Genomic DNA, 24849 nt, shown 5'->3' on the forward strand with positions numbered 1-24849 from the left:
TGTTTGCTGATGATATGATATTGTATCTAGAAAACTCCAAGGATTCAACCAAGAAATTCCTGGAACTGATCAATGAATTTAGTAAAGTCTCAGGATACAAAATCAATACACAGAAATCAGAGGCATTCATATATGCCAACAACAATCTAATTGAGAACCAAATCAAAGACTCAATTCCCTTCACAATAGCAACAAAGAAATTAAAGTACCTAGGAATATACTTAACCAAGGACGTAAAAGACCTCTACAGGGAGAACTATGAAACATTGAGGAAGGAAATAGCAGAGGATGTAAACAGATGGAAATCCATACCAGGCTCGTGGATCGGCAGACTCAACATCATCAAAATGTCTATACTACCCAAACTGATCTACACATTCAATGCAATACCTATTAAAATCCCATCAGCATTCTTCACAGATATAGAAAAAATAATTTTACGCTTCGTATGGAACCAAAGAATACCCCGAATATCAAGAGCAATTCTAGGCAAGAAAAACAAAATGGGAGGCATTAATATGCCAGATATCAAACTATACTACAAAGCTGTAGTAATTAAATCAATATGGTATTGGCACAAAAATAGGAATATTGACCAGTGGAACAGATGTGAGAATCCTGATATAAAACCATCCTCATATAGCCATCTAATCTTTGACAAAGCAGACAAAAACATACGCTGGGGAAAGAATCCCTCTTCAATAAATGGTGCTGGGAAAACTGGATAGCCACTTGTAGAAGGCTAAAACAGGACTCACACCTTTCACCTCTCACAAAAACCAACTCACGCTGGATAACAGACTTAAACCTAAGGTATGAAACTATTAGAACTCTAGAGGAAAAAGTTGGAAACACTCTCCTAGACATTGGCCTGGGCAAAGAGTTTATGAAGAAGTCCCCAAAGGCAATCACAGCAGCAACAAAAATAAATAAATGGGACATGATCAAACTACAAAGCTTCTGCACAGCCAAAGAAATAGTCATGAAAGTAAACAGATAACCTACAGAATGAGAGAAAATTTTTGCATCCTATGCATCCGATAAGGGACTGATAACTAGAATATACTTAGAACTCATGAAAATTAGGAAGAAAAAATCAAATAACCCCATTAAATGTGGGCAAAGGACTTGAACAGAAATTTTTCTAAAGAAGACAGAAGAATGGCCAACAAACATATGAAGAAATGCTCAACATCTCTAATCATCAGGGAAATGCAAATCAAAACCACAATGAGATATCACTTAACCCCAGTGAGAATGGCCTTTATCAAAAAATCTCCAAACAATTAATGCTGGCATGGTTGCGGAGAGAGAGGAACACTCCTACACTGCTGGTGGGACTGCAAACTAGTTCAACCTCTGTGGAAAGCAATATGGCAACCCTTAAAGCGATACAAGTGAATCTACCATTTGATCCAGCAATCCCATTGCTGGGCATCCACCCAAATGATCCAAGGACACTCTACAAAAAAGACACCTGCACTCGAATGTTTATAGCAGCACAATTCATAATTGCAAGGCTGTGGAAACAGCCCAAGTGCCCATCAATCCAAGAATGGATTAATAAAATGTGGTATATGTATACCATGGAGTACTATTCAGCTCTAAGAAACAATGGTGATATAGCACATCTTATATTTTCCTGGTTAGAGCTGGAACCCATACTACTAAGTGAAGTATCCCAAGAATGGAAAAACAAGCACCAGATATATTCTCCAGCAAACTGGTATTAACTGAGTAGCACCTAAGTGGACACATAGGTACTACAGTAATAGGGTATTGGGCAGGTGGGAGGGGGGAGTGGGGCGGGTATATACATACATAATGAGTGAGATGTGCACCATTTAGGGTTGGTCATGATGGAGACTCAGACTTTTGGGGGGAGGGGGGGAAATGGGCATTTATTGAAACCTTAAAATCTGTACCCCCATAATATGCTGAAATTAAAAAAAAGTAAATGTAAGAAGTTAGTATATAATAAAGAGAAAGAATAGCTACAAAATTAGTTCTTAAATAGTATAAAATGTTGATTCCTCCCTACATCAGAAAGCCTTCTTAGGACTTCACTGAAGGGCAATAAATAAAAATGTTTTGACCACTCAAAAAAAAAAATTGAAAAGCTAATAAGGGATAATGTAAACAACACTATGTGCATAATTCAACCATTTATATGAAATTAAACAATTCTTCAAAAAACACAAACAACAAAACAAACCACTCATGATGATTTAGATAACATCAAGAGTATCATAACTATTATAAACATATTGGCTTCATTGTTAGAGTCATTTCAAAAAGGAAATCTCCAAGCCCAGATGTTTTCACTGGTAAATTTGATCAAATATTTAAAGGCAAGAAACTCCAACCGTATACAATCATTTCCACAAAACAGAAGAGAAGAGAACAATTCTCAACTCACTTTGAAAGCCAGCATGACCCTGATATAAAAACAAGACACAGACCATACAAGAAAACTATAGACCAATAACTCTCGTGAATATATAGACACAAAAGTCCTGAACAAGATATTAGCAAATAGAACACAGCAATACACAAAAAGTATAATACAACATGGCCATGTGGGATTTATCCTCGAGATGCAAAACTTGTTCATTAGTCAAAAAACAAATAGTGTAATCAACCATTTTAACAGTGCACTGAAGAAAAACTGCTTCACCACATCAACTGGTGCAGAAAAAGCTTTTGACAAAATCTGATACCCATTCACGATAAAAACACTCAGCAAACTAGAAGGAATCTTCCTCAACCTAATAAAGAGCTTCTAACAAAAACCTATAGCTAATATCAAACTTAATGGTGAAAAATTGAATGCTTTCCCCCTAATTTCTGGAACAAGGCAAAGAGGTTCTTCTCACCGCCCCTATTTAACTTTGTAGTAGAAGTTGTAAACAGTGCAATTTGGCATGGCAAAGAAAGAAAATTCATAGTGATTGGAAAGGTAAAAAAAAAAAAAAAACTTTTCCTATTTGCTAACAACATAATTGGCCAGAAAAATTTACCATAGAATTTACAGAAAAAAAACTCTAGAAATATTGAGTCAGTTTAACAAAAAGTCAGGAAATCAGTCAACACACAAAATCAATTATATAACTATACACTAGTAATGAAATTAAAAATAAACATTTACAATAGTTCTAACAAATGAAATTGATGAAAACAATACAATTTATAAGAGCTCATAAAAAGAAATAGATGTAAATTTAACAAAAATATGTATAGGATCTGCATGTTGAAAACTGTAAAACATTAATGAAAAAATTCAAAGAAAATCTAAAGACATAGAAAGACATCGAATGTCATGAATTGGTAGTCTACATAACAAGGTGACAGATATGCCCAAGTTAATCTATAGAATTACAGATTTACAATTTCAACCAAATTCACAACAGGATTTTTTTATAGTTACAGAAAAGCTGACTTTATAATTTATAGGGAAAAGCAAAGCAATTAGAATAGCCAAAACAATTTTTAAAATGAAGAATAAATTTGGAAGAACCACACTACTTGAGATAGATATGTAACCCTAACAATATTTGTACCCACAGAATTTGAAATAAAAAAAAAAGAAATGATCCTGTGTTGAAAGTTGATATATAAATTGGTCATTTTCTTCCTTTTATTCATTTATGTATTTGTACTCCAATATAAAATATTTGGAATGTGGTTATTTGTGTACTATATCAAATACACATTCTTTATTCCTATGCAAAAAAAAATTACAGTTATCAAGGCTGTGTATAGTACTGGTTACTGGTGAAGGGATGATTCATAAATCATGAAAAAGAAGAGAGTGCTCAGAAATAGACTCACACAAATATAGTATGGTGAATTGCTATTTTAAAAAGGCGCAAATCCAATGGAGAAATGATAGTCCTTTCAACAAATGGAGTGTATACTAAAACCACAAATAGATTCTATCAGAATGGCTAACATATAAAAAGTAAGAAGAATATCAAGTGCTGGCAAGGATGTAGAGCAACTAGAATTCTTACACACTGCTGGTGGGAATGCAAAATGGTACAGCCACTTTGGAAGATATTTTGGCAGTTTCTTATAAAGTAAAACATCCACAAACCATATCCATTTACCGGCACTCCTACTGCTATGCATTTCTTTTGAGAAATTAAAACTTATAATCATGCAAAAACCTGTATTTCAATGTTATGGCTGATTTATTCATCATCCCCCAAAGCTGGACACCACCCAAATTTCTTTCAGTGGGTGAACAGATAAACAATTTTTGGTACATCCATATGATAAAATACTATTCAGAAATAAAGACTAATGAACAATCAATACATGCAACAACTTGAATGAATCTCAAGGAATTATCCTAAGTAAATGAAACCTGTCTCAAAAGGTTACTTACTAAATGCCTCTATTTAAATGACATTTTAGAAAATACTGTACAAAACTAGATTGACAGAGAACAGATCAGTCTTTGCCAGTGGGGTGGGAAGGGCCATGTGACTAAAACACGATAGTATAGGGACTTTTGGGGGTTCTGGGAGTTTTCTGTATCCTGATTATAGTATGGTTACATGAATCTATACATGTGTTAATACTCACAGAACTGTATATACCAAAAGAAGTCATTTACTGTATGTTGATTTATAATTTTTTTTTTTTTTTTTTTGAGACAGAGTCTCACTCTCTTACCCAGGCCAGAAGTCAGCCTAGCTCACAGCAACCTCAAACTCCTGGGCTCAAGTGATCCTTCTGCCTCAGCCTCCTGAGTAGTTGGGGCTATAGGTGCGTGCCACACCTGACAAATTTTTACTATTTTTAGTAGACATGGGGTCTCACTCTTGCTGAGGCTGGTCTCAAACTCCTGAGCTCAAGGAATCCTCCCGCCCTGGCCTCCCAGAGTGCTAGGATTACAAATGTGAGCCACCTCACTTGGCCTCATTTGTTATGTTAATTTAAAGAAATGAGGAATCTCTTTATGTATCAGTGTGAAATGAATGCCTACATGTATAGTTAAGTGAAAAAATCATGGAGCAAAATAGTTTGTATCATATGTTATCATTTGGTAAAAATGTGAAATATATGTTCATGTGTTATTTTACATATGTATAAAATATCTCTGAAAGTATAAATAGAAGAAACATGTCGCCTATGGAGAGGAAATTAGGTGGTTGGGGGCCAGGTATTATAAGAAGAGTTTTTATCATATTTCATTTTGTCCCTTTTTAGTAATTGTTTATTTTTAAATTATTATTTATCTTTTTATTATATGATTCATATAAAATAATACATGTGCTATTACTATATTTGTAAATTATAAAAACAACACTTCTGAAGCATCTCTCAATGCAGCAGCAAGATAATTACTGATAAATTGCATCTGGCTGTGATATCCTCCCCTACCTTTTATCACCCACACTAGAGATAAACACTATCAATCTATGTGTCTTTCTGTTTATATAGGTATGTGCTTTATTTTTTTGCTGATCGAAACTTTTTATCACATTCCATTTTATCTCTACTGGTTTGAATTTATGCATTTTTTCCTTATCCTAATTTTTCTCTCACTCTGCTTCTGCTATTTTAGTGGTTACTCTTGAAAATTTATTAAAATTATTTAACTTAACAATGTCTGAATTTTAAAAATATATTAACCCCTCTCCCAAGCAATTTAATTCTGATCTCCATCTCTTCTTGAGTCATATGACATTTTGTTCATAATCTTTGAAAATTCAGACATTGTTAAGTTAAATAATGCATGTGAAAGCACAGAGATTTGAGATCTTGTTGCATTTTCCAAATTAAAAGCAGTTTATGAGACTTGGACTTAGGCTAAGAGAGGCTGAGTGGTGAAAGATGAGGCTTTAGTGAGCAAGAGACAGATTTAGACTACCAAAGCTTTTGCGTACCATGCTAAGGTATTGAGACTGGGGAGTAATATGGAGAGTCTGAACTAAGATGGTGATCCTGGTGACTCTGAGAAGAGGATGAAGTCTATAAATGCTGCTCATACATCATCCTTTCCTAGAGGCCTCCTAGAATGGCAATTCCTTCTTCCCTACTCACTTACATTGCTATCCTACTTACTGGCTTGTTTCTTAATTTATCTTGTCACCCTTTAGCATGTATTTTATTAAATATTTTATTATCTGACAAAAGAATGTAAGTCCTGTGAGGACAGACATTTTCATCTTTTTTGATCACTATTCTAGCCTCAGGATATGATGCACTATTCTATCCTGAGGGTGCATATTAACCATCCAATAAACATTTTTTGTATTAATTAATCAAATTTTTAAAATGAGGAGAAAGTCGAGGAAAATGTTCAGGTTTCAATGCCTCTGGATTTGTAATAATCCATTGCCTATTTTTCTCTAGTCCAACTCCCAAATACAATTAATTCTTAAAAGCATAAGCCAATACTTTCCTGTATTTATTCACTGATTATCTCAGTAGCCTATAAACCAATCCTCTGCCTCCAGGATTGCATCAGTACAACCAATTTTCTATCTTCTGGCTTAGAAACATTATTATACACTTTCTTGCTTAAAATTCTTCTTTGGCTTCCTGTTTTCCTTATAATTAAGTCCAAACTCCATGACATGGCATACAAGGTCCTTACCTCTCTGGCTGCTTCTTACATCTCCAGCCTCATGTCTCATTGCTGCTCTTTTCACACTGTACTTCGATTCCACTGCCATTCTTCCCTTTCGTCCACCCATTCATTTAGTCAACATTAAACAAGTCTTTACTGAGCATCCTGTAGGAGATAATGTCACTTTTAGGATTGTAGAATTCATTGAGTCAATGAGATAGCCATAATATCTACATATTCTACTCTTTACTAATTATTATTCTTACATTTTAATGCTGCCAGTTGTTTATGTGTTTGCCTCTCCCAGTGGGTAGAGGGTCTTGAAATCTAGGACTATCTCATTCTTCTTTGTATGGTTGGCATCAGGAACAAAACCTTGAACTGAGTGAGTGTTCACAATTTGTTGGTTGAATCAGAAAATGTGAGTCAAATTGTTGAAATAAATTATAAAAATATCAGCTAAAGGAAGGACCTTCTGCTAGTTCCCTTCATTATCCTGACCACATTTTGGTCAGTTATTCACTTAACAAATATTGATAAACACCTATTTAATGCTAGGCTCTTATTTGTTTAAATAATATCTTTAGCCTCTAGGCTGCGGACTCCTAATCTAGTGCCTCTGGGTGTAGCATAGTGTTTGGGACATGGTAGGTGCTCGGTATATACTTGCGGACTGGCTAAAAATAACCACAAAAGAGGAGAACCATGGTGTAGATTTTGGGTCCCCAAGAGCTTTCTGGAGATAGTGGCAATTAGTAATTCAATATTGAACTTGTTCTGAAGATCTTTAACCAGAGTGAGAATTGTGCTTATTGAAACATTTTTTCAGTTGTCATTTTCTTCCTTTTCTTGGGGAGTATGTAGGTATACAAGAATGTTTTCTAAATAAGTCCACCTTTATTCATTTCGAAATATGAATATGGCATCTATTAATAACTCTCTGGATACCATACCAAGACAAAAATGATTTAGATTTAATATATTTTTTTGAAACAGAGTCTCACTATGTTGCCCAGGCTAGAGTGCCGTGGCATCATCATAGCTCACAGCAACCTCAAACTCCTGGCCTCAAGTGATCCTCCTGCCTCAGCCTCCCCAGTAGCTGGGACTACAAGCATGCGCCACCATGCCCAGCTAATTATATATATACACACACACACATATATGTATATACGTATATGTATATATATACATATACGTATATACATATATATACAATTATGTATATATATTAGTTGTCCAGCTGATTTCTTTCTATTTTTTTAGTAGAGACTGGCTCTCACTCTTGCTCAGGCTGGTCTCGAACTCCTGAGCTCCAGTGATCCGCCCTCCTTGGTCTCCCAGAGTGCTAGGATTACAAGCGTGAGCCACCGCACCCGGCTAGGTTTAAGATTTTTTAAAAAGCTTGAAATCAAAGTATACCACTAATAAAAATGAACTTTGGCAAAATGGTGTGCCAAAAACCAGTAAACTAGTGTGGTAAATATGTAACTAGACATCCAAGACAGATAATGAGGCCTGAATTAAAAGACTAAGGTGAGGTATTTCTAAGGGGATTCAATAAAGCAAAGTGACGAATTGTAAACGTAGGGCTTGGCAGAGATACTGCAGTTCCTGGGATGAACAGAGCTAGGATTTGTAAAGTTACTGATTTCTCTCTCCCCAACTGATTTACAGCACTTTCCAGCTTCTGATGTGGTGAGTGAGCCAATGAGATAAAGCGCTGCGGGGAGTGCGGGGTGCTAGAGAGGCACAGGAAGTTGCCCGGAATGAAGGAGGGGGTGGAGGCTGCAGAAACTAAAGCTTCCGCCAAGCCAAAGAGGATAGCACTTCCGGTCACGCCATCATCGCTGCCTACTTCATCAAGGTGAGTTTAAAGAAGGGACTGATAATTCTCACAAATGAATCCCTGTAAACTCCACGGAAACTTCCTCTTTGCCTGAACATGGGATGGAAAGGAGAATTCGTCCCCAAAGTACATTGTAAAGGATGCTTCTGACGCCCATGGTTCCTTCTCGCCTCACTATCCCCTCTCCTCCTCCGGAGATGGAAGTCCCGCACCCGCGCCCCCTCCTTACTCTTGTGGTCCTTTTATCCGCCTCACCTGTGGTCATGCTTCACCTCTCCTCTTTATCCCAGATTCTCTACGCAGTTTTTCTGAGCCTAGGTCATTTTCTCTACCACAGGTCTCCGGCCGCTCCCCTCCTTCCCACCCCGCATCCTTTTAGCTAGCCCCCTCCCCCACTCGGAACCTGCCGTCCTTTTCCTCACAACTCCAGTGTTTTACTCCCCCTGCTGGCTATTGGGCTTTCCTGCCCTTCTTCTGCAGAGGCCAGTTAATTATATACTTTGCAAAAGTAGGTGTGACTTCAAGGCCAAGGCTATTTTTTGTTCTTTTTAAGTATAAGGAAAGAAGCAGAAATCTTAGAGCCCTAAGAGACATAGGGACTTGTTCAAATTATGTACTTTTTTCCTTCTCTAAACAAAATGACACATCATTTAGATATCATTGCATTGATTTCAGCCCTTTACTCATTTCATTTGTTATTTATGTTGCTATAGAACTGAATTCCCAAATTTTAGGGGACGCAAACCTGATGTGTTTTGCCTGGTGTCAGCTAGAGAGGGCAGAAGGTTTCCCATCCCCTGTAAAACTTACCTTAGAGAAATGGTTGACAAGAATGGCATTCAGTTGCAAATGGATTACTTTATATCAGTTGAATTTATTGTGCAAATTCTTTTCTGGTCTCTGGTAGCAACATTGAACAGCAAGCTGACATTTTTCAAAGATTGTTTTCCTCAGAGTTTTGCAAGTACTATATAATTTATTTGTTTCAATGTGAATTTTGTCTTTTTTGTTTGTTGCAATGTGAAATGTATTTTCCCGTTCCATTTGTTATGTGAAATTTATATTGTGAGAACATTAGTTAATAATTACAATTTGCTTTCTTTACCCAAATAATCATTAAGTTATGGTGAGAATCAGAGGTTTTTCAGGCTCTCTCAGGATGTAAAGGAGAATTTAACCAAAGTTCTACTTGAATAAGCAGTTTACTCCCTGCTGTAGCTAGTGTGTTATGCTTGTCAAAATAAGCCTTTTCTAGGCTAGGTATAATTTTCATTTCTTTTAGAATAAACAATGAGGCAAAGATTTCATGATACTAAAACACTTAAGAACTTTTTCAAAGGGTATTGGTGATGTCTCTTTATTCTCTATTCAAATCATTGTTACACAGCATTTAAATATTATCACACTGTTTTCAACCCACTGTGCATCCATCTATCCATTCATTCATTTTTTTATTGAATAACTTTTATGTCCCAGACAGTGTTCTAAGGACTGGGGATACAGCAGTGGAAAACAAAAACAGACGAAGTCTTTTAAACTAGCTGGGAGACAGACAATAAATTAATATATAATAAATATATAATATTGTGATGTGCAGGGGCTGTTCTACTTTAGATAGGGTGGTCAGGAAGGTTTCACTGGTAAGGTGACATTTGAGCAGAGACCTAAAGGAAGTGAGGGCACAAAATATGCAAATATTAGTGGGAAAAGGGGATATGTCTATGTCATGGTCTCTCTATTTGTTGTTCACTGTTTCCTATACCCTTTCTCCCATTTTCCCAGTGGCTACTTTTCTGCACAGCATTAATTCAGCACTATATACTCAAATAACCTGATCTATCCACATAAATTTCCCAGATCCTCTTTCCCCTGGCTAGTTTTTTTTTTTTTTGCTACCATTTAGGTGAATTGTCAGCCTCTCTAGGAAGATACCTCTTTCTCCATCCTCACTTCATCCTCAGTCTGCTTATTGCTGGTGCATTGTGTGCTATCCTACAGCACATTTGCTTACCTCTCTCACTGCTCTTATCACTGTGTGTTAATAATATGTTGCCCATAAATATTTGGTATGGTAAATTGAAATGAATTCAGTGCTTGTTTGTAACAGACAAGCTTTTTTTTTATTATTTCAGAATATTACGAAGGTACAAACACTTCGGTTACATATATTCAGACAAGCTTTTAAATATAGTTTCTCCCTTAATATTCAAAACCACTTTCTAAGGTCAGTATTATCATTGTCATTTTACTGATGATAAAACCAAGACTCAGAAGTCTATGTTAACTTGCTAAACTGTGGTGCAGTTCATGGAGTTAAGGTCTGTCAGACACTCAGTTGTGGTCTGGTTCTCTCTGTGTATTAATGAGAAGTAGAAAATACAGAGACTATTATTTTGTAAGACAATATGGGTATAGAAATTTCTTTTTTATAAATTTCCTTTGAGAAGTGGGATTATATCAGGTGCTTGAACTATTCCCTAGCTATAAATATTAAAAGCTGAGAGGTATGATGAGTCTTTTTACCAGAACATTTTAAAATAAAAAATTTAAACAACTAGAAGTTAAAAGAAGAGTATAATGAATTCTTTTATACTAACTCTAAATTCAACAGTTGTTATCCTTTGCCATATTAGCTTACTCACTTATTTGATCTCTTTCTCTCTCCATCCATCCATTTTTGTTCTATTTTTGCTGGACCATTTGAGACTTGCAGGCATTATTTTTATGTAAATTTGAATACGTGCAGATAAGTGCACATAAATGTATAGCTCAAAAGCATTTTCACAAAGTGAACTCACCTGTGTGACCAGCATCAAGATCAAGAAATTTTGAAAGACCTTAAATATATCCCCTCCCTGTCACAGCTTACTCCAAATTAATCACAATCCTGGCTTCTATCACTGTATTTATAATAATAATTTTGCCTGTTTTTGAACTTTATAAAAATGTAATAGTACGGTTTGTACAGATTTTTTTGTGTCTGGCTTCTTTGGCTTAAGGTTTTGTTTTTGAGATTTATCCATGTTATTCGGTACAGTAGTAATTATTTTATTTTCTTTGCTATTCCATTGTAGAATATACCACAATATCGTTAGCCCTTTTATTGTAGATGGACATTTTGATTGCTTCCACTTTTGGCTTGCAAGTAGTACTGTGAACATTCTAGTACCTGTATCTTTTGGAGATATATGCACACATTTCTGTTGGGCATATACCTAAGAGAATTGCTGAATCCTAGGTTATGTATATAATTAGCTTTTATAGATGCTGCCAACTAGTTTTTCTTAGTGATTGTGTAAAAACTCTCCTAACAGAAAATTTTAAGACTTCAGGTTGCTCTAGAATATTGCCAACACTTTTTTTTTTGAAAAAAAAGGTAGCCATTTTATTGGTTCTGAGTGGTATCTAATTATGGTTTTATTTTGCATTTCTTTGGTGATGAATGTGCATCTTTCCATATGTTTGTTAGCCATTTGGATATCTTTTATGAGATGCCTGTTTAAGTTTTCTGACTATTTTTTTCTCTTGAACTATTTTTTTCTTACTGCTTTATAGGGGTTCTTTCTATATTAAAGATGTGAATACTTTGTCAGATATATGTGTTACAAATCTCAGTGGCTTGCATCTTCAATCTCTTAATAGTGTCTTTTGATGAACTGAATATCTGAATTTTAATATCATTCAGTTCATCATTTTTCCCATTTATGGTTATGCTCCTTTGTCCTGATTAATGAATCTTTGCCTTTCCCAAGATTATGAAGATATTTTTCTATGCTCTGTTATTGTTTAATCTCATATTTACAGTCTGTAATTGATTTTTGTATATATTGTTGGTATGGGTAAAGGCCCATTTTTGTTGTTGCTGAAATGGACATCTGATCAACCCAAAACCCCTTACTGAAAAGATCATTTTTTTCCCTTTTGTAGTGTCTTCTTTTTCACGAATCAAATCATTGTGTTATATATGTGGGTTTGGTTCTGGATTCTGCTCAGTTTGGTTTGTCTATCATTTTATGAATATCACTGTCTTGATTTAACTTTACAATATACCTTATGGTCATGTAAGTCCTACAGTTTTTTTTTTTTTTCTTCAATAATGCCTTGGTTACTCTTGGTCTTTTGAATTTCTGTATACATTTTAGAATAAGCTTGTCAGTTTCCACAGAAATTCTTCTTGGCATTTTGATTGCAATGCCGTTTAATAGATCAGTTTGGGGAACACATATCATTGCACTTCACCCCTAAATATCTCAGCATTCATCTCCTAATATTAGCAACATTTTGTAATAGTTAATTACCATCATCTAAGGAAAATGAACAGTAATTCCCTAATATCATCTAATAACTACTCTTTAACAAGCCTTTTTTAGCTGGTACTTAAAACCATCATCCAACCTAGATCAGTGTATTGTTATGTTTTTTGAGATTGTATTGGTGTTGTTTTCTCTATTTTGTTGAACTTGTGAATATTTATATATTTAGAACTTTTCAATCCATTGCAGTCATTATTTCCTCTGTTGCTCGAAGTGTTCAATCATGGCCAGTAGAAACCCGTTCATGTTGGCTTCTGTGTCTTTTTTATTATATAAATTTTCAAATCTATTCAAGGTAGAAAAGAGTAAAATAAACATGCATGTATCCATTCCCTAGCTTCAACAATGAATACCATTTTGCCAATTTTGTTTTATCTGTTCTCACGTATTTTTTTTCCACATCCCAGACAGACATCATGTCATTATACAGGTAAATAACTCACTATGCATCCCTAACTCATGGGTGCTTTGAGTAACCACCAGGCCCTTATAATACTTAATGGAGAAACAATAATTCCTTATATCATGTAATATTCAGTCTATATTCAAATTTACATGATATGTTTACCATGAGGTACTATTCAGCTATAAGAAACAATGGTGATGTAGCTAGCACCTCTTGTATTTTCCTGGATAGAGCTGGAACCCATTCTACTAAGTGAAGTATCCCAAGAATGGAAAAACAAGCACCACATGCACTCACTAGCAAATTGGTTTCACTGATCAACACCTAAGGAGATGTATAGGAATAACATTTATTGGGTGTTGGGCAGATGGGAGGGGGGAGGAGGGTATGGGTATATACATACATAATGAGTGCAAGGTACACCATCGGGGGATGGTCACCCTTGAAGCTCTGACTGGGGGGGGGAGGGCAATATACATAACCTTAACATTTATACCCCCATAATATGCTGAAATAAAAAAAAAGATTATTAGATACTGGAACTCTCAGAAGAACTCTCAATCCAAGCAAGAGAATTAATATCAATAAAATATTCCAAAAAGAAATCTTTATATAGCAGCTTTGAGAAGTCAGTATCCAAACAGGGGCCATTTATTGCCACTAGATGTTTTTCTATCACGTCTCCTTTCTCATAAAGCCCTTCCATAGCCCCCTTTTAAAAGACTATTGATTAGTTATAGAAATTAAGTCATTAATTAGTCCTATAGAATGTCTCATATTCTGGATTTAAGTGATTGCTTCCTTGAGGTGGCATTTGTTTTCACATCGTATTTCCTGTTCGCTGGCATTTAGAGATAGCGGCTTCATTAGATTCAATTTCAGTTATTGCATTTTATCATGTCTAGTTTTATTTTTTTCTTACTGATGCTAGGATTCATTTGTCATTTGAGGTGTTGTCAGTCTGATCCCTCAGTTGTAGCTTTTCCTACCAACCTTTCACCTATTGGTTTTAGCAGCCATTGATGATAATTGCCTAGATTCATTATTTCCGTAGTAGTTGAAAAATGGTGATATCTAATTTTTTCAATCCTTTTACATTATTAACTGGAATTATTTTATAAAGAAGACATATTCCTTATCAACTATTTTTTTGTCTTTAAATATATTTCATAACAGTCAGGATAAATGCTGTTGCTGCTTTTTTTTACTTATCAATTTTTGTAGTAATGAGTTGGTTTCTTAGTGACCGCCATTGTTTTCTTTAATATCATTAAGAATTCATGGATTTTTGTTAATTTTAAGTGTATCAATCTATTGTGGTCATTTTTTAAATGCTTAAACAGTGTCATCTTAGAAATTAGGAACCCTTTCTATTTGGCTCCTGTGCCCTTTTCACATGATCTCATTAGTCCTTGCCGGCTTCCTTGATTTTTGGCATAAGATATTTTAGGCTCATCATGTACACTCTCTGCATCAGCCCTGGAATTGGCCATTTTGCAAGGGGCCATGTAATTTTTCAGTGAACATTGGTATTTAGAAACCAGAATGCTTACCCACCCTTGCAGAATTAAAAATACCTGATCCTCCTTGGTCAAATCCCTGTTTCTTCTCAAGGAGATGCCCCTGTCTTAGTCTGTTTAGCATTGCTATAACAGAATACTTGAGGCTGGGTAATTATAACAACCCTCTCTCACAGGAACTAATCCTTTCTTTGAAGAGCGGAGAGAACAGCACCATGTCATTCATGAGGGATCCACCTCCAGGACACAGACACCTCCCACTAGGCCCCAACTCCCAACACTACCACATTGGGGATCATATGTCAATATGAGTTTTGGTGGGAACAAACCATATCCAAACCATAGCAGCCCCTTTCCTCTCTTTTGCCTACCTCCCTAGGGGAAGATACAGAAAATACATGACTCTTGGAGGGTTTTGTGTTCCCAGCCTAAATCCCCATTTCCTTTATATTTAGGATTTCCAAGGCTTCATATATGGCTGTTAATCTTTTTTTTTTTTTTTGGCCTTTATTTTTTAAATTTTTTTTTATTATTTTTAATTCAGGATATTACAAATATTTTGGTTACATGTGTTGTGTTTGCCTTGCCCAAACCAGGGTTACAAGCATGTCCTTCCCCCATACAGTATGCTCTGCTTCCATTAGCTGTGAGTTTGCCCCTCCACCCCCCACACCTGTCCACCACCCCATGAGTATTACTACCATGTGAATACCTTAGTGTTGATCAGTACCAATTTGATGGCAAGGACATGTGGTACATGTTTTTCCATCCTTGTGATACCACACTTTGAAGGATGGGCTCAATCTCTATCCAGGAAAATAATGTAAAAGGTGGTAGTTCATCATTATTTTTTGTAGTTTAGTAGTATTCCATAGTATACATATAACACATTCTATTAATCCACTCATGTATTGATGGCCACTTGGATTGTTTCCACATCTTTGCAGTTGTGAATTGTGCTACTATAAACATTTGAGTGCAGATGTCTTTATTATAGAATGTCTTTTTTTCCATTGGATAGATGCCTAGTAATGGGATTGGTGGATCAAATAGTACTTCTATTTTTTGATCTTTGAGGTATCTCCAAATTACTTTTCACAGGGGTTGTACTAATTTGCAGTCCCACCAGCAGTTGTAAGAGTGTTACAATCTCTCCACATCCACGCCAGCATTTGTTATTTTGGGACTTTTTGATAGAGGTCATTCTCACTGGCGTTAGGTGATATCTCATTGTAGTTTTGATTTGCATTTCCCTAATGAGTAGAAATGTTGAGCACTTTTAGTCTGACTATATAGATTGACTGGGAGCTGGGGAGTTTAGGGCTGCAGTTGTCCTGGTGATTGTAACTCTCTTCAGTATATTTTGATTGACATAAACTGTATCCAAAACGAGGTACTGGATATTTAGATGAGTCAAAGTCCTGCCCTCAAAGACCTCTCAGTTTAGAGTGAAGGAGGAACATGTAAACAACAATTATATAGGTAAATAATGTAACATTATAGAAGCAGAGAGGAGTGCAATCTAACTGCAGTGTGCAGGTGGTAAGGAAGTCTTTTGGGTGGAGATAGTATCTATGCTAGATATTGAAAGATATCTATAAGTTAATAGATGAAGGCAGTGAAGAGTGGTGGGAGGGGTAGGCTTATAGGCAAAGTCATGGAGGGCCTTTTTATACTAATAGGCTGGAACCTGATGGGGAAGGGTTTGAATGGAGAAATGTTACGATCTGATTATCATTCAAGAATGGTCACTGAATTAGAACTGAGTTCCCACTGAGCAAGGCAACATATTCCATACTTACGACAGGGTCTCTTGTTTATTCTTACTACGAAATGGCCCCCATTTTTTGACTGCAGACCATGTTTAACACACTGTATTAAATGTTTTGAAAATACTGCCTCTGGTTCTCTCACAAGCCTGTAAGTTAAGTAATACCATTTCTATTTCATAGACGTGTAATTAGAATTTCAGAGAAGTTAAAGGTAACATAATAAAGATAACTTTGTAATTAGGTGAGGTGCTGTGATTTTCCAAATTGTGCTCCTCCAACCTTTTTAGAAACTTCAGGTAAGGAAGAGAAGGTAGGGTGGTGGGGGTTCTGGGTTCTCCACTTGCACTTCAACAAGAATTACTGTGTTCTATCTCTTTTATTTAATGGGCCTTTGGATAAGGTTTTGTTTGAAAAAGGGTACTGCATCCTTGGAAATGGATTAGAATGGAAAGAAGCTATACTTCAGGGTATTGGGAATAAAGAAAAGGAGATAGACAAAAATAATAATTTGAATGAGTAAGATACAGTGTTGTAGGAGGAGAAAGGGGAGCCTTCTCCTAATGACTGACTTAGAGATTGGGTGAGGGAGAAGATGAACGTTTATTTATTGGTGAGGTTTAGAGGACAGGGTTTAAATTTTGAGTTCTAAATAAAGAGTGTAATAGTCCTTTATATATTTTTAGGAAGGGTGAGGGGCACAGTTACAATGTAGTTATCTCTATTTTTGGTGGGGGCAAGGTCCTGAGCAGGCAGTGGTCAGGCATGTATGTCGGCCTTGAGTTTTTATCTTTCTGGTGTAGGCCTACTCTTTGTAAGTAAGTAAGTAAATTATAGAAGTCATAAGGTTAATAAGTTAGTAGTTTTATAATTTAGACTCATTAGTAGTTTTTATAACTTTAGTCCCTGGTACAGAGTTCCCATAGAATTTCTTTTTATTTTACAGGGGCTGAGGACCCCTACCACATTCCCCCCTTTGAGACTATTATTTTAAGGAGTTTTACTTTTAAATTTTTAATTTTTTTAATGTTAGTAATATTTGTCTAGGATAAGGGAGAGGGGGCCTGAAAGAACTGTGTTTAGTAAGGGTAGTTTTTATTAGTCTTTGAGTTAATTTTTGGGTATAAGGGATAATATAGTATTTTATTACATATTTTTATAATTATAATAAGTGAAGTTAAAATAGAGGTTATAAGTTTTTTATTTTTAAACTATTTTTTATCTGTTTTTATGGAATTTTTTATATTAGAATTTTTAGTTAATTTATTGGTAAGAGTGGTTAGTCTTTGGAGGGCTTTTGTGATGCTGTCATTAGGGGCTGTGTTAGGAATATGGATGTAATATTGTCTTTTAATTATTATATAGATATTTTTTGTCAGGATTATGTCTAGGGCTAATTTGTTTTTTAAGTTATTTTATTAGTGGGGTTTAATTGTTTAGTAATATTTTAATGGCATTTTAGTGTAATTAATACATTTTTGTTGGTTATAGTAGATGTAATTTATTTAGTTTATATTTTCATTGGTAGTGACCTACCAAAACAGAAAAGATTTAAAATCTGTGGCTGTTTGATTTTGAGTCTTAAATTTATTTGGTACTTCTTGTGGTACCCCAGTAGTATCTAGATATATGTGTGGGTCAAAGGATTTTCCTGGAATTTGCTGGACATTTTTTGTGTGTCGGGAATGAGAGAATGATTGAGATAGGTTATGGGGATGGAATGTCAGTGTAAAAGGGATAGTTAATTGTATCAGGGTATAAGTGTTACTTTAATTTCTTGGAAGAATTTTAAATAGGTGATGTCTATGATATTATGTGTTGGCTTGTGGGATGAGTAAAATAGTTTGGTTGGTTAATGAGGAGAATTTTTGTCTTTGATTGTTAAATCCAAGTTAAATTTTTAACTGAGGTTAAGTTTTTTTTTGTTTTTTTGTTTTTTAACCTAGAGAGGCAGGAGGTGAAATTAGGCCCTGTCATAGGTGTTTTTTTTTTTTTTTTTTTTTTTTTTTTTTTTTTGAGGCAGAGTCTCCCTTTGTTGCCCAAGCTAGAGTGAGTGCTGTGGTGTCAGCCTAGCTCACAGAAACCTCAAACTCCTGGGATCAAGCAATCCTACTGCCTCAGCCTCCCAAGTAGCTGGGACTACAGGCATGCACCACCATGCCCGGCTAATTTTTTCTATATATATTAGTTGGCCAACTAATTTCTTTCTATTTATACTATAGTCAGGGTCTCACTCTTGCTCAGGCTGATTTCAAACTCCTGACCTCGAGCAATCCGCCCGCCTTGGCCTCCCAGAGTGCTAGGATTACAGGCATGAGCCTGTCCTAGGTGGCTTTATGGCCCTTGGGGGCTGACCTGTAGAGCCCTTAGTTATCAGGAATAGTAAGGACAATGAGGTGTAGGATGTATTTTTCCCAGCTTCAGGGTCTTGGAATAAAATAACTCTGTATGTCATTTTTACTGGTTTGTGGACTAGTCTAAAGGAAAAGGAATAATCTGAGTTTTTGGTCTTTTTGTTGTAATAAGTGTAATAGTTGTTTTTGTTTAAAGTGTGGACAGAATATTTGATTTATTTTATCCAGGCATATGTATCTTGATAATTTGTTTTTATAGCTAGTGTTTGTTTTAGATTTTTAATTTTTATTGTTATTACAGATTTATTTTTATTTTGGGGGAGCTTGGTGGCCTCTGTGTTTGTAGGCATAGAAAGAGTCCCATTTGGGGGTTTAAGGAATTGTAGTTTAAATTTTTAATGAGATTTTTGTCTGATATATTAATCCCTAGACCATAGACTTTGGACAGTGTGGGGGTCTGGTCTAGAGTGGTAGGGACATTAACAATTATGTGTATTGGGTTATATTGTAAGGTCTCGCAATCTGGAGTTGGAGTTTCCCGGGTAAAGTATAACTTAGGTTTTTACGTAGAGTATTTAGAGTTGGAGGTCTAACCTTGAAATTGGGTGGTTTATAAGATATTAGTCTAGGACTGGTATGGCTGGCTGTAGATTTTAGGGTAATTTTTTTTATTAGTTAGATGGGGCCCATTTTTATCTGTATAGTTTTTAATCGCAGACTCATCTGTAGTGAAAGGACAAAGATATTTGTCAATTGAGGAAAGTTGTCTCTGATTTTGTAGGGAGTTATAGGATAATATTTGGCAGGTATTAAAATTGACTATTGGTGGGGAAGAAGATTTAGTTATATTAATAATAATTAGTCTTTTGGCTATAGGTTTTTTAAAATGATGGAATAGAAATATTTTTAATAACCCTAATCCCAGTCTACTGATTTTTAAGGGGATTATTATATGTTTTTTTTATTAGGAGCACCCTTAGGCTTTGGCCATGTGTAGACCAGTCAGCTTTTGGGATGTGACTGGAGTAGGGCTAGATGAGCTCTTTCTCTTTAGGGTTAGTCATAGTGGATTCTCAGGGTGTGAGTCTGTCAAGCTGGATTTGGAGCTGTCTTTTTGTTGTTATGTGCTGTATTTTGAGGGCTGTTGGGGTAGTGAGTATAATAGTGAATGGCCCCTTTTACCTTGTTTTAAGTAGGATAGAATTTTAATTATTTACCCACACCCAATTCCTTGGTGAGAAGGGGTGTATGGGAGTTGACAAGTTAATGGGGACCCTTTTTTGACATTATTTATTTAAGGCATTTGGTATATTTTTTAGTTTCTTTATTATCTTATGAATTTTTAGTTTTTTCTGTTTTTATAGTTATCTGGGTAGGAACTTAAGGATGGGAGGAGGCCTAGTATATATTTTATAGGGCGAGTATTCTGGTTTTTTAGTGGGGGTGTATCTGATTTTAAATAGGACTATAGGGACAGTTTGGACTTAGGTAAGGTTTGTTTTTTGGAATAGTTTTTTTAATCTTGTTTTTATGGTTTTTTAATTTTTTTATTTTTTTTCTGAATTTTGGGGCCTATAAGTGGCATGTCGTTTTTAAGAGATTTTTAATCCTTTGGAGGTCATCTGGGCTATGTTATGAAGGTAGGCCTGTTGTCTGAGTCAATTTGTAAGGGGAGTCTATATTAAGGGACTATTTTTTTTAATAGGACCTTTATTTTTTGAGTCTTTTTAATCCTGTAAGGGAAAGTCTTAACCCATTTTGAGTAGTGTATATTAGTATCAATAAATATTGTTACCCGTTGTGCTGAGGTAGTTTAGAAAAGTCTATTTGAAGGTGCTCGAAGGGCACAGCGTCTACTGTCTGAATTTTCAGAGGCACAGCTGGGCCTTGTTTGGCATTGTGTTGGCTGTAAATGGTGTAACGTGAGTGTGTGGTTTTAGTCAAAGTGCAGAGGTGTTGGATGAAAAAGTATCTTTTTAAAAGTTTTTCTGTAGTTTTTTGTCTAAGATGAGTGGCCTTATGGGTTGTTTTTATTATATTTGGCCCGAGGAAGTGAGGAATAATACTTTATTAGGAAGAATTATCTATTTTATCTGTCTCAGTCCTTTTTTGTTTTAGTTATTTTTGTTTTAGGGGCGAGTATTGGGATTTTGTTTGGAAGTCATGGCAATAAGGGTGTCATTAGCCCTTTTGTCATCTCTGTTTTTTGGGTAGCTGCCTTTTATGTTTTAGTATTGGCCTTAGTATTTTTTTAAAGTCTCTGAGTTAGATTTTTTTTTGATGTCCCTTGTAATGTATGACTGTCATTTTTTTTAGGTTTTTAGACAGCCTTTAATAGTCTTAATATTTTTTTGATGTTTTAATTTTTTTGTGTGTAAGAGTTTCTTTTTTTGATATAGTGTCCTGTGTATATGTAATGTCAAAAAGGCATATTTAGAATTTGTATAGAGGTTTATTTTTTTTTTTTAATTTTAAGAGTCCTTGTGAGGGCAGTGAGTTTGGCTTTTTGAGTGGAAGTGTTGCTGGCAGGGGTTGGGTTTTTAGTATTTTATTTTGAGTGACTATTGTATATCTAGCCCACAGGGTTTTGTCAGAATTTATAGAATTGTTTTTATTTATAAACATCTCTAGGTCTGGGTCTGAGTTGGGCCATCCTTTAAGGTCAGGCCATCCCGTATAGACCTTGGGCGATGGTTTTTTTTAATAATCATGGAAGAGCGGTTCTGGTCCTACTGGGAGGAGGGTAGCCAGGTTTAAGCATTGTATAGTCTTAAGTATAATTTTGGGATTTTTATAAAGTAGTCTTTGATATTTAGTGAGGTGAGAGTTGGTTAGCCAGTGATGGGCTTTCGTATTTATTAGGGTCAAGACCAAGAGAGGCACCCGAATAATCAGTTGTTGGCTGAGAATAAGTTTGTCATTTTTTTGGGCAAGTAGAACGGTGGCAGTTAGTGTCTGCAAATATGGAGGCCACTCTGTAGTTATTTTGTCTAGTTGTTTTGACAAGCATGTTATTGGTCTTTTAGGACCCAACTCTCTTTACTAATATTCCCACTGCTAGCTTCTGTTTCTCCGATATGTAAAAGTAGAGTGGTTTTTTTTAAATTAGGTGGTCCTAGTGTAGGTGTTTCTGGAGGTTTTTTTGAGTTTGAGGAAAGTGTTTTGGTGTCTTTTTTTTTAAATGAAAGATTTTCTCCCCTTTGTCACTTTATAGAAGGGCTTAGTGATAATTGTGGAGTTGGGCATTTAAATGTGACAAAATTTAATGGCTCTTAAGAATTTTTTTTAGTCTGCATCGGGAGGTGGGCTCAGGGATGGACTACGTGGCCTTTTTTTTGGTCCCCCGTCTAGGAGGTTTTTTTTCTTTAGGAGTTGGAATCCCAAATATTTCATAGTTTGTAGGCAAATTTGGGCTTTTTTTTGGAAATTTTATATTGGTTTAAATGTTTGAGGAAGGCATCTGTGTTTTTGGCATATCCTTTTAGGTCTTTATGTCTAAGTAATAGATAATGTACTGGAGTATGACATAGCCAAGTGAGGCTGACGGGAAGGTCTGTAGATCTCTCGCTAGGGCTTTTCTAAGGATAGTGGGGGCATTTTTGAATCCCTGGGGAAGTCGTGTACAGGTGTTTTGGCTCTTGGTCTCCATCTTTGGATTTTCCCATTTAAAAGTAAACAGTTCTTGGCTCAGAGGAGTTACTTGGATGTTGAAGAATGTATCCTTTAAATTTAAATAAGTGAACCAGGTTGTGGAGGCAGGTAAGAGGCTAAGCAGTGTGTAAGAGTTTGGGATAGTTGGGTGTAGGGTGACAGTAGCTTGGTTTATAATCCAGAGGTCCTGTAATGGCTGATAATCTTGGGTCCCTGGTTTTTCGATGAGCAGAAGGGGGTATTCTATGATGATTGGTAGGGTACTATGATGTTGTTGTCCCGTGGTCTCTGAAGATGTGGATTAATTCCCTCTAAGGCTTTCTGAGGGATTGGATATTGACAGAGGCGTATGAGGAGTGTGTTTGGTTGGAGTTGATGACCACTGGCTCTTGATGTGTTGTTAACCCCGGGGGGTTGTCTTTAGACTGTTGGCCAATGGCTAGTTATCGTTGGTCGCAATGGATGTCCTTTCTGTCCCTTAAATATTTTTTATTTATTTTTTCCTAGGGACCCTTAGTGTGTAGATTAATTTTTGGGGTGAGATTGTTAGTTTTATTTTTTCTTTTTTAGAGATGATTGTTGTCTGTAGTTTTCTAAGGAGGTCTCGTCTTAATAAGGGCATGGGCATTTTGGCATATATAGGAATTGGTGGAGTACATTTTGTCTGCCTTGGACATATTTTTTAGGCTTATAGAATTATTGTTGGCTTGTTTTTCTGGTGGGCCCTAAGATGTCTATCTTTTGATTTGCCAAGGGGGCCACAGGGCTAGTCATTACTAAATGTGTAGTTTCAGTGTCTATGAGGAATTGGATATTTTTGCCCCCCACAGTCATCTTGACCATAGGCTCCTCGGGTACAGGTGAGGAGCCCAGTCCCCCTCAGTCTTCAAATAGAATAGCCTGGCCTGAATTGAGGAGGGAGTTAGGGTTTTTCCTGTGAGGCCCCTGTTGCAGTTGTTTTTGATTTTTTTTTTTTTTTTTTTTAGTTTGGGACATTTTTTTAGTGTCTAGTCTTTTTATAAAAGGCATATTGATCTCTTCGTAACTTGGTTCGCTTTTTTATTTTTGGTTTTTCTTTCTGATTTGTCTTTTGTGGGCCCGAGATTTTCTGTAAGGTGGCTGTGATTAGGTTAGTCTTTTTTTTTTTGTCCTTTTTTAGCCTCCCTCTTCTCCTCAATATCTCTGTTTATAAAGATTTTGTGACTTTTAAGAGTTGAGTGGCATTCATCCCAGTAAACTCTTTTAGTTTCTAGAGCTTGCAGTGTATGTCACTTGCACTCTGATTCACAAGCGGTGTTGATTATTTACTGATTTTCGGGGGCCTCAGGATCCAAGGGAGTATATGTTCAATAGGCCTCACACAGTCTCTTATAGAAGGCTCCCAGACTCTCATCTGATCTCTGTAGTATTTCAGTGATCTTGGCTATATTTGTGGCCCACTATCCCCCTTTGCTGATATCCTGTAAGAGGGCCTCCCTGTAGGCCATGAGCTGTCTCATGGCATCAGGATTGTTCGGGTTTTAACCTGGCTCTTCTGCTGGGAGTTGTCTCTGAGTATAAGCCTCTGGGTTTAGGGTTCCCACAGGGGCATTTTTTTTTATCCACTTAGTGGCAGCCTGCTAAGACATGTCCCCGTTTTTCTGTGTTAAAAAGGGTCAGAAGGAGCTGTCTGTAGTCGGCCCATGTCGGTTATAGGTCTAGAAGATAGGCTGTATCAAATTTATATTCCACTGGAGTCTTTCAGTATAGGACAGGGTGTGATGTTTTTAATTTAACAGGTTAGTAGTTGTCACCAAGATAGTAGAGCTTTTCTATACCACATACTCAATTTCTGCTATTGTTGGCATCTTAAATTACTAATGTACATTTGTCACAACTAATGAACCAATATTGATACATACATAATTATTAACAAACGTCCATACTTTATCAGATTTCCTTAGTTTTTTTTTTTTTTTCCTATTCAAAGATCCCATTCAGGATATCACATTACATTTAGTCATAGTGTCTCCTTAGGTTACCCTTAGTTATGACTATTTCTCAGACTTTCTGTGTTTTTTGATGACCTTATCAGTTTTTGAGGAGTATTGGTCAATTGTTTTATAGAGTGTTCCTCAATTTGAGTTTGTCTGATGTTTTTATCATGGTTAAACTGGGTTATGGGTTTCTTTAGAGGAATAGCACAGAGATAAAGTACCATTCTCATCACATAATAGTAGGAGGACATGCTGTGAACATGACTTATCTGTGATGTCGTTAATCTTGATCACTGGGCTTAGGTACTGTCTGCCAGTTTACTTCATTGTAAAATTACTTTTTTCCCCTTCCCGTTCTGTATTCTGGAAGGAAGCCAGTATGTGCAGTCCAAATTTAAAAGATGGGTATTAACTATCTCCTTTTGTGT

At 36.0% G+C, this 24849-nt stretch overlaps 1 protein-coding gene across 3 annotated transcripts in view; it reads left to right on the top strand.

Annotated features, from left to right (window-relative positions):
- Nucleotides 1-8391: 8391 nt before the first annotated feature.
- Nucleotides 8392-24849, top strand: part of LOC105856253 (RNA polymerase III subunit K) — a 114297-nt gene continuing 97839 nt past the window's right edge. For 2 of the 3 annotated variants that reach the window (XR_012916037.1, XR_012916038.1), the window contains exon 1: nucleotides 8409-8450. The gene's annotated coding sequence lies outside the window, so the exon portion shown is untranslated. Of the gene's footprint in view, nucleotides 8451-24849 lie in introns of all 3 variants that reach the window. The other variant, XM_075999610.1, reaches the window with a different exon arrangement.

Source organism: Microcebus murinus, chromosome X (genome assembly GCF_040939455.1).
Source record: "Microcebus murinus isolate Inina chromosome X, M.murinus_Inina_mat1.0, whole genome shotgun sequence".
NCBI classification, from domain to species: Eukaryota; Metazoa; Chordata; class Mammalia; order Primates; family Cheirogaleidae; genus Microcebus; species Microcebus murinus.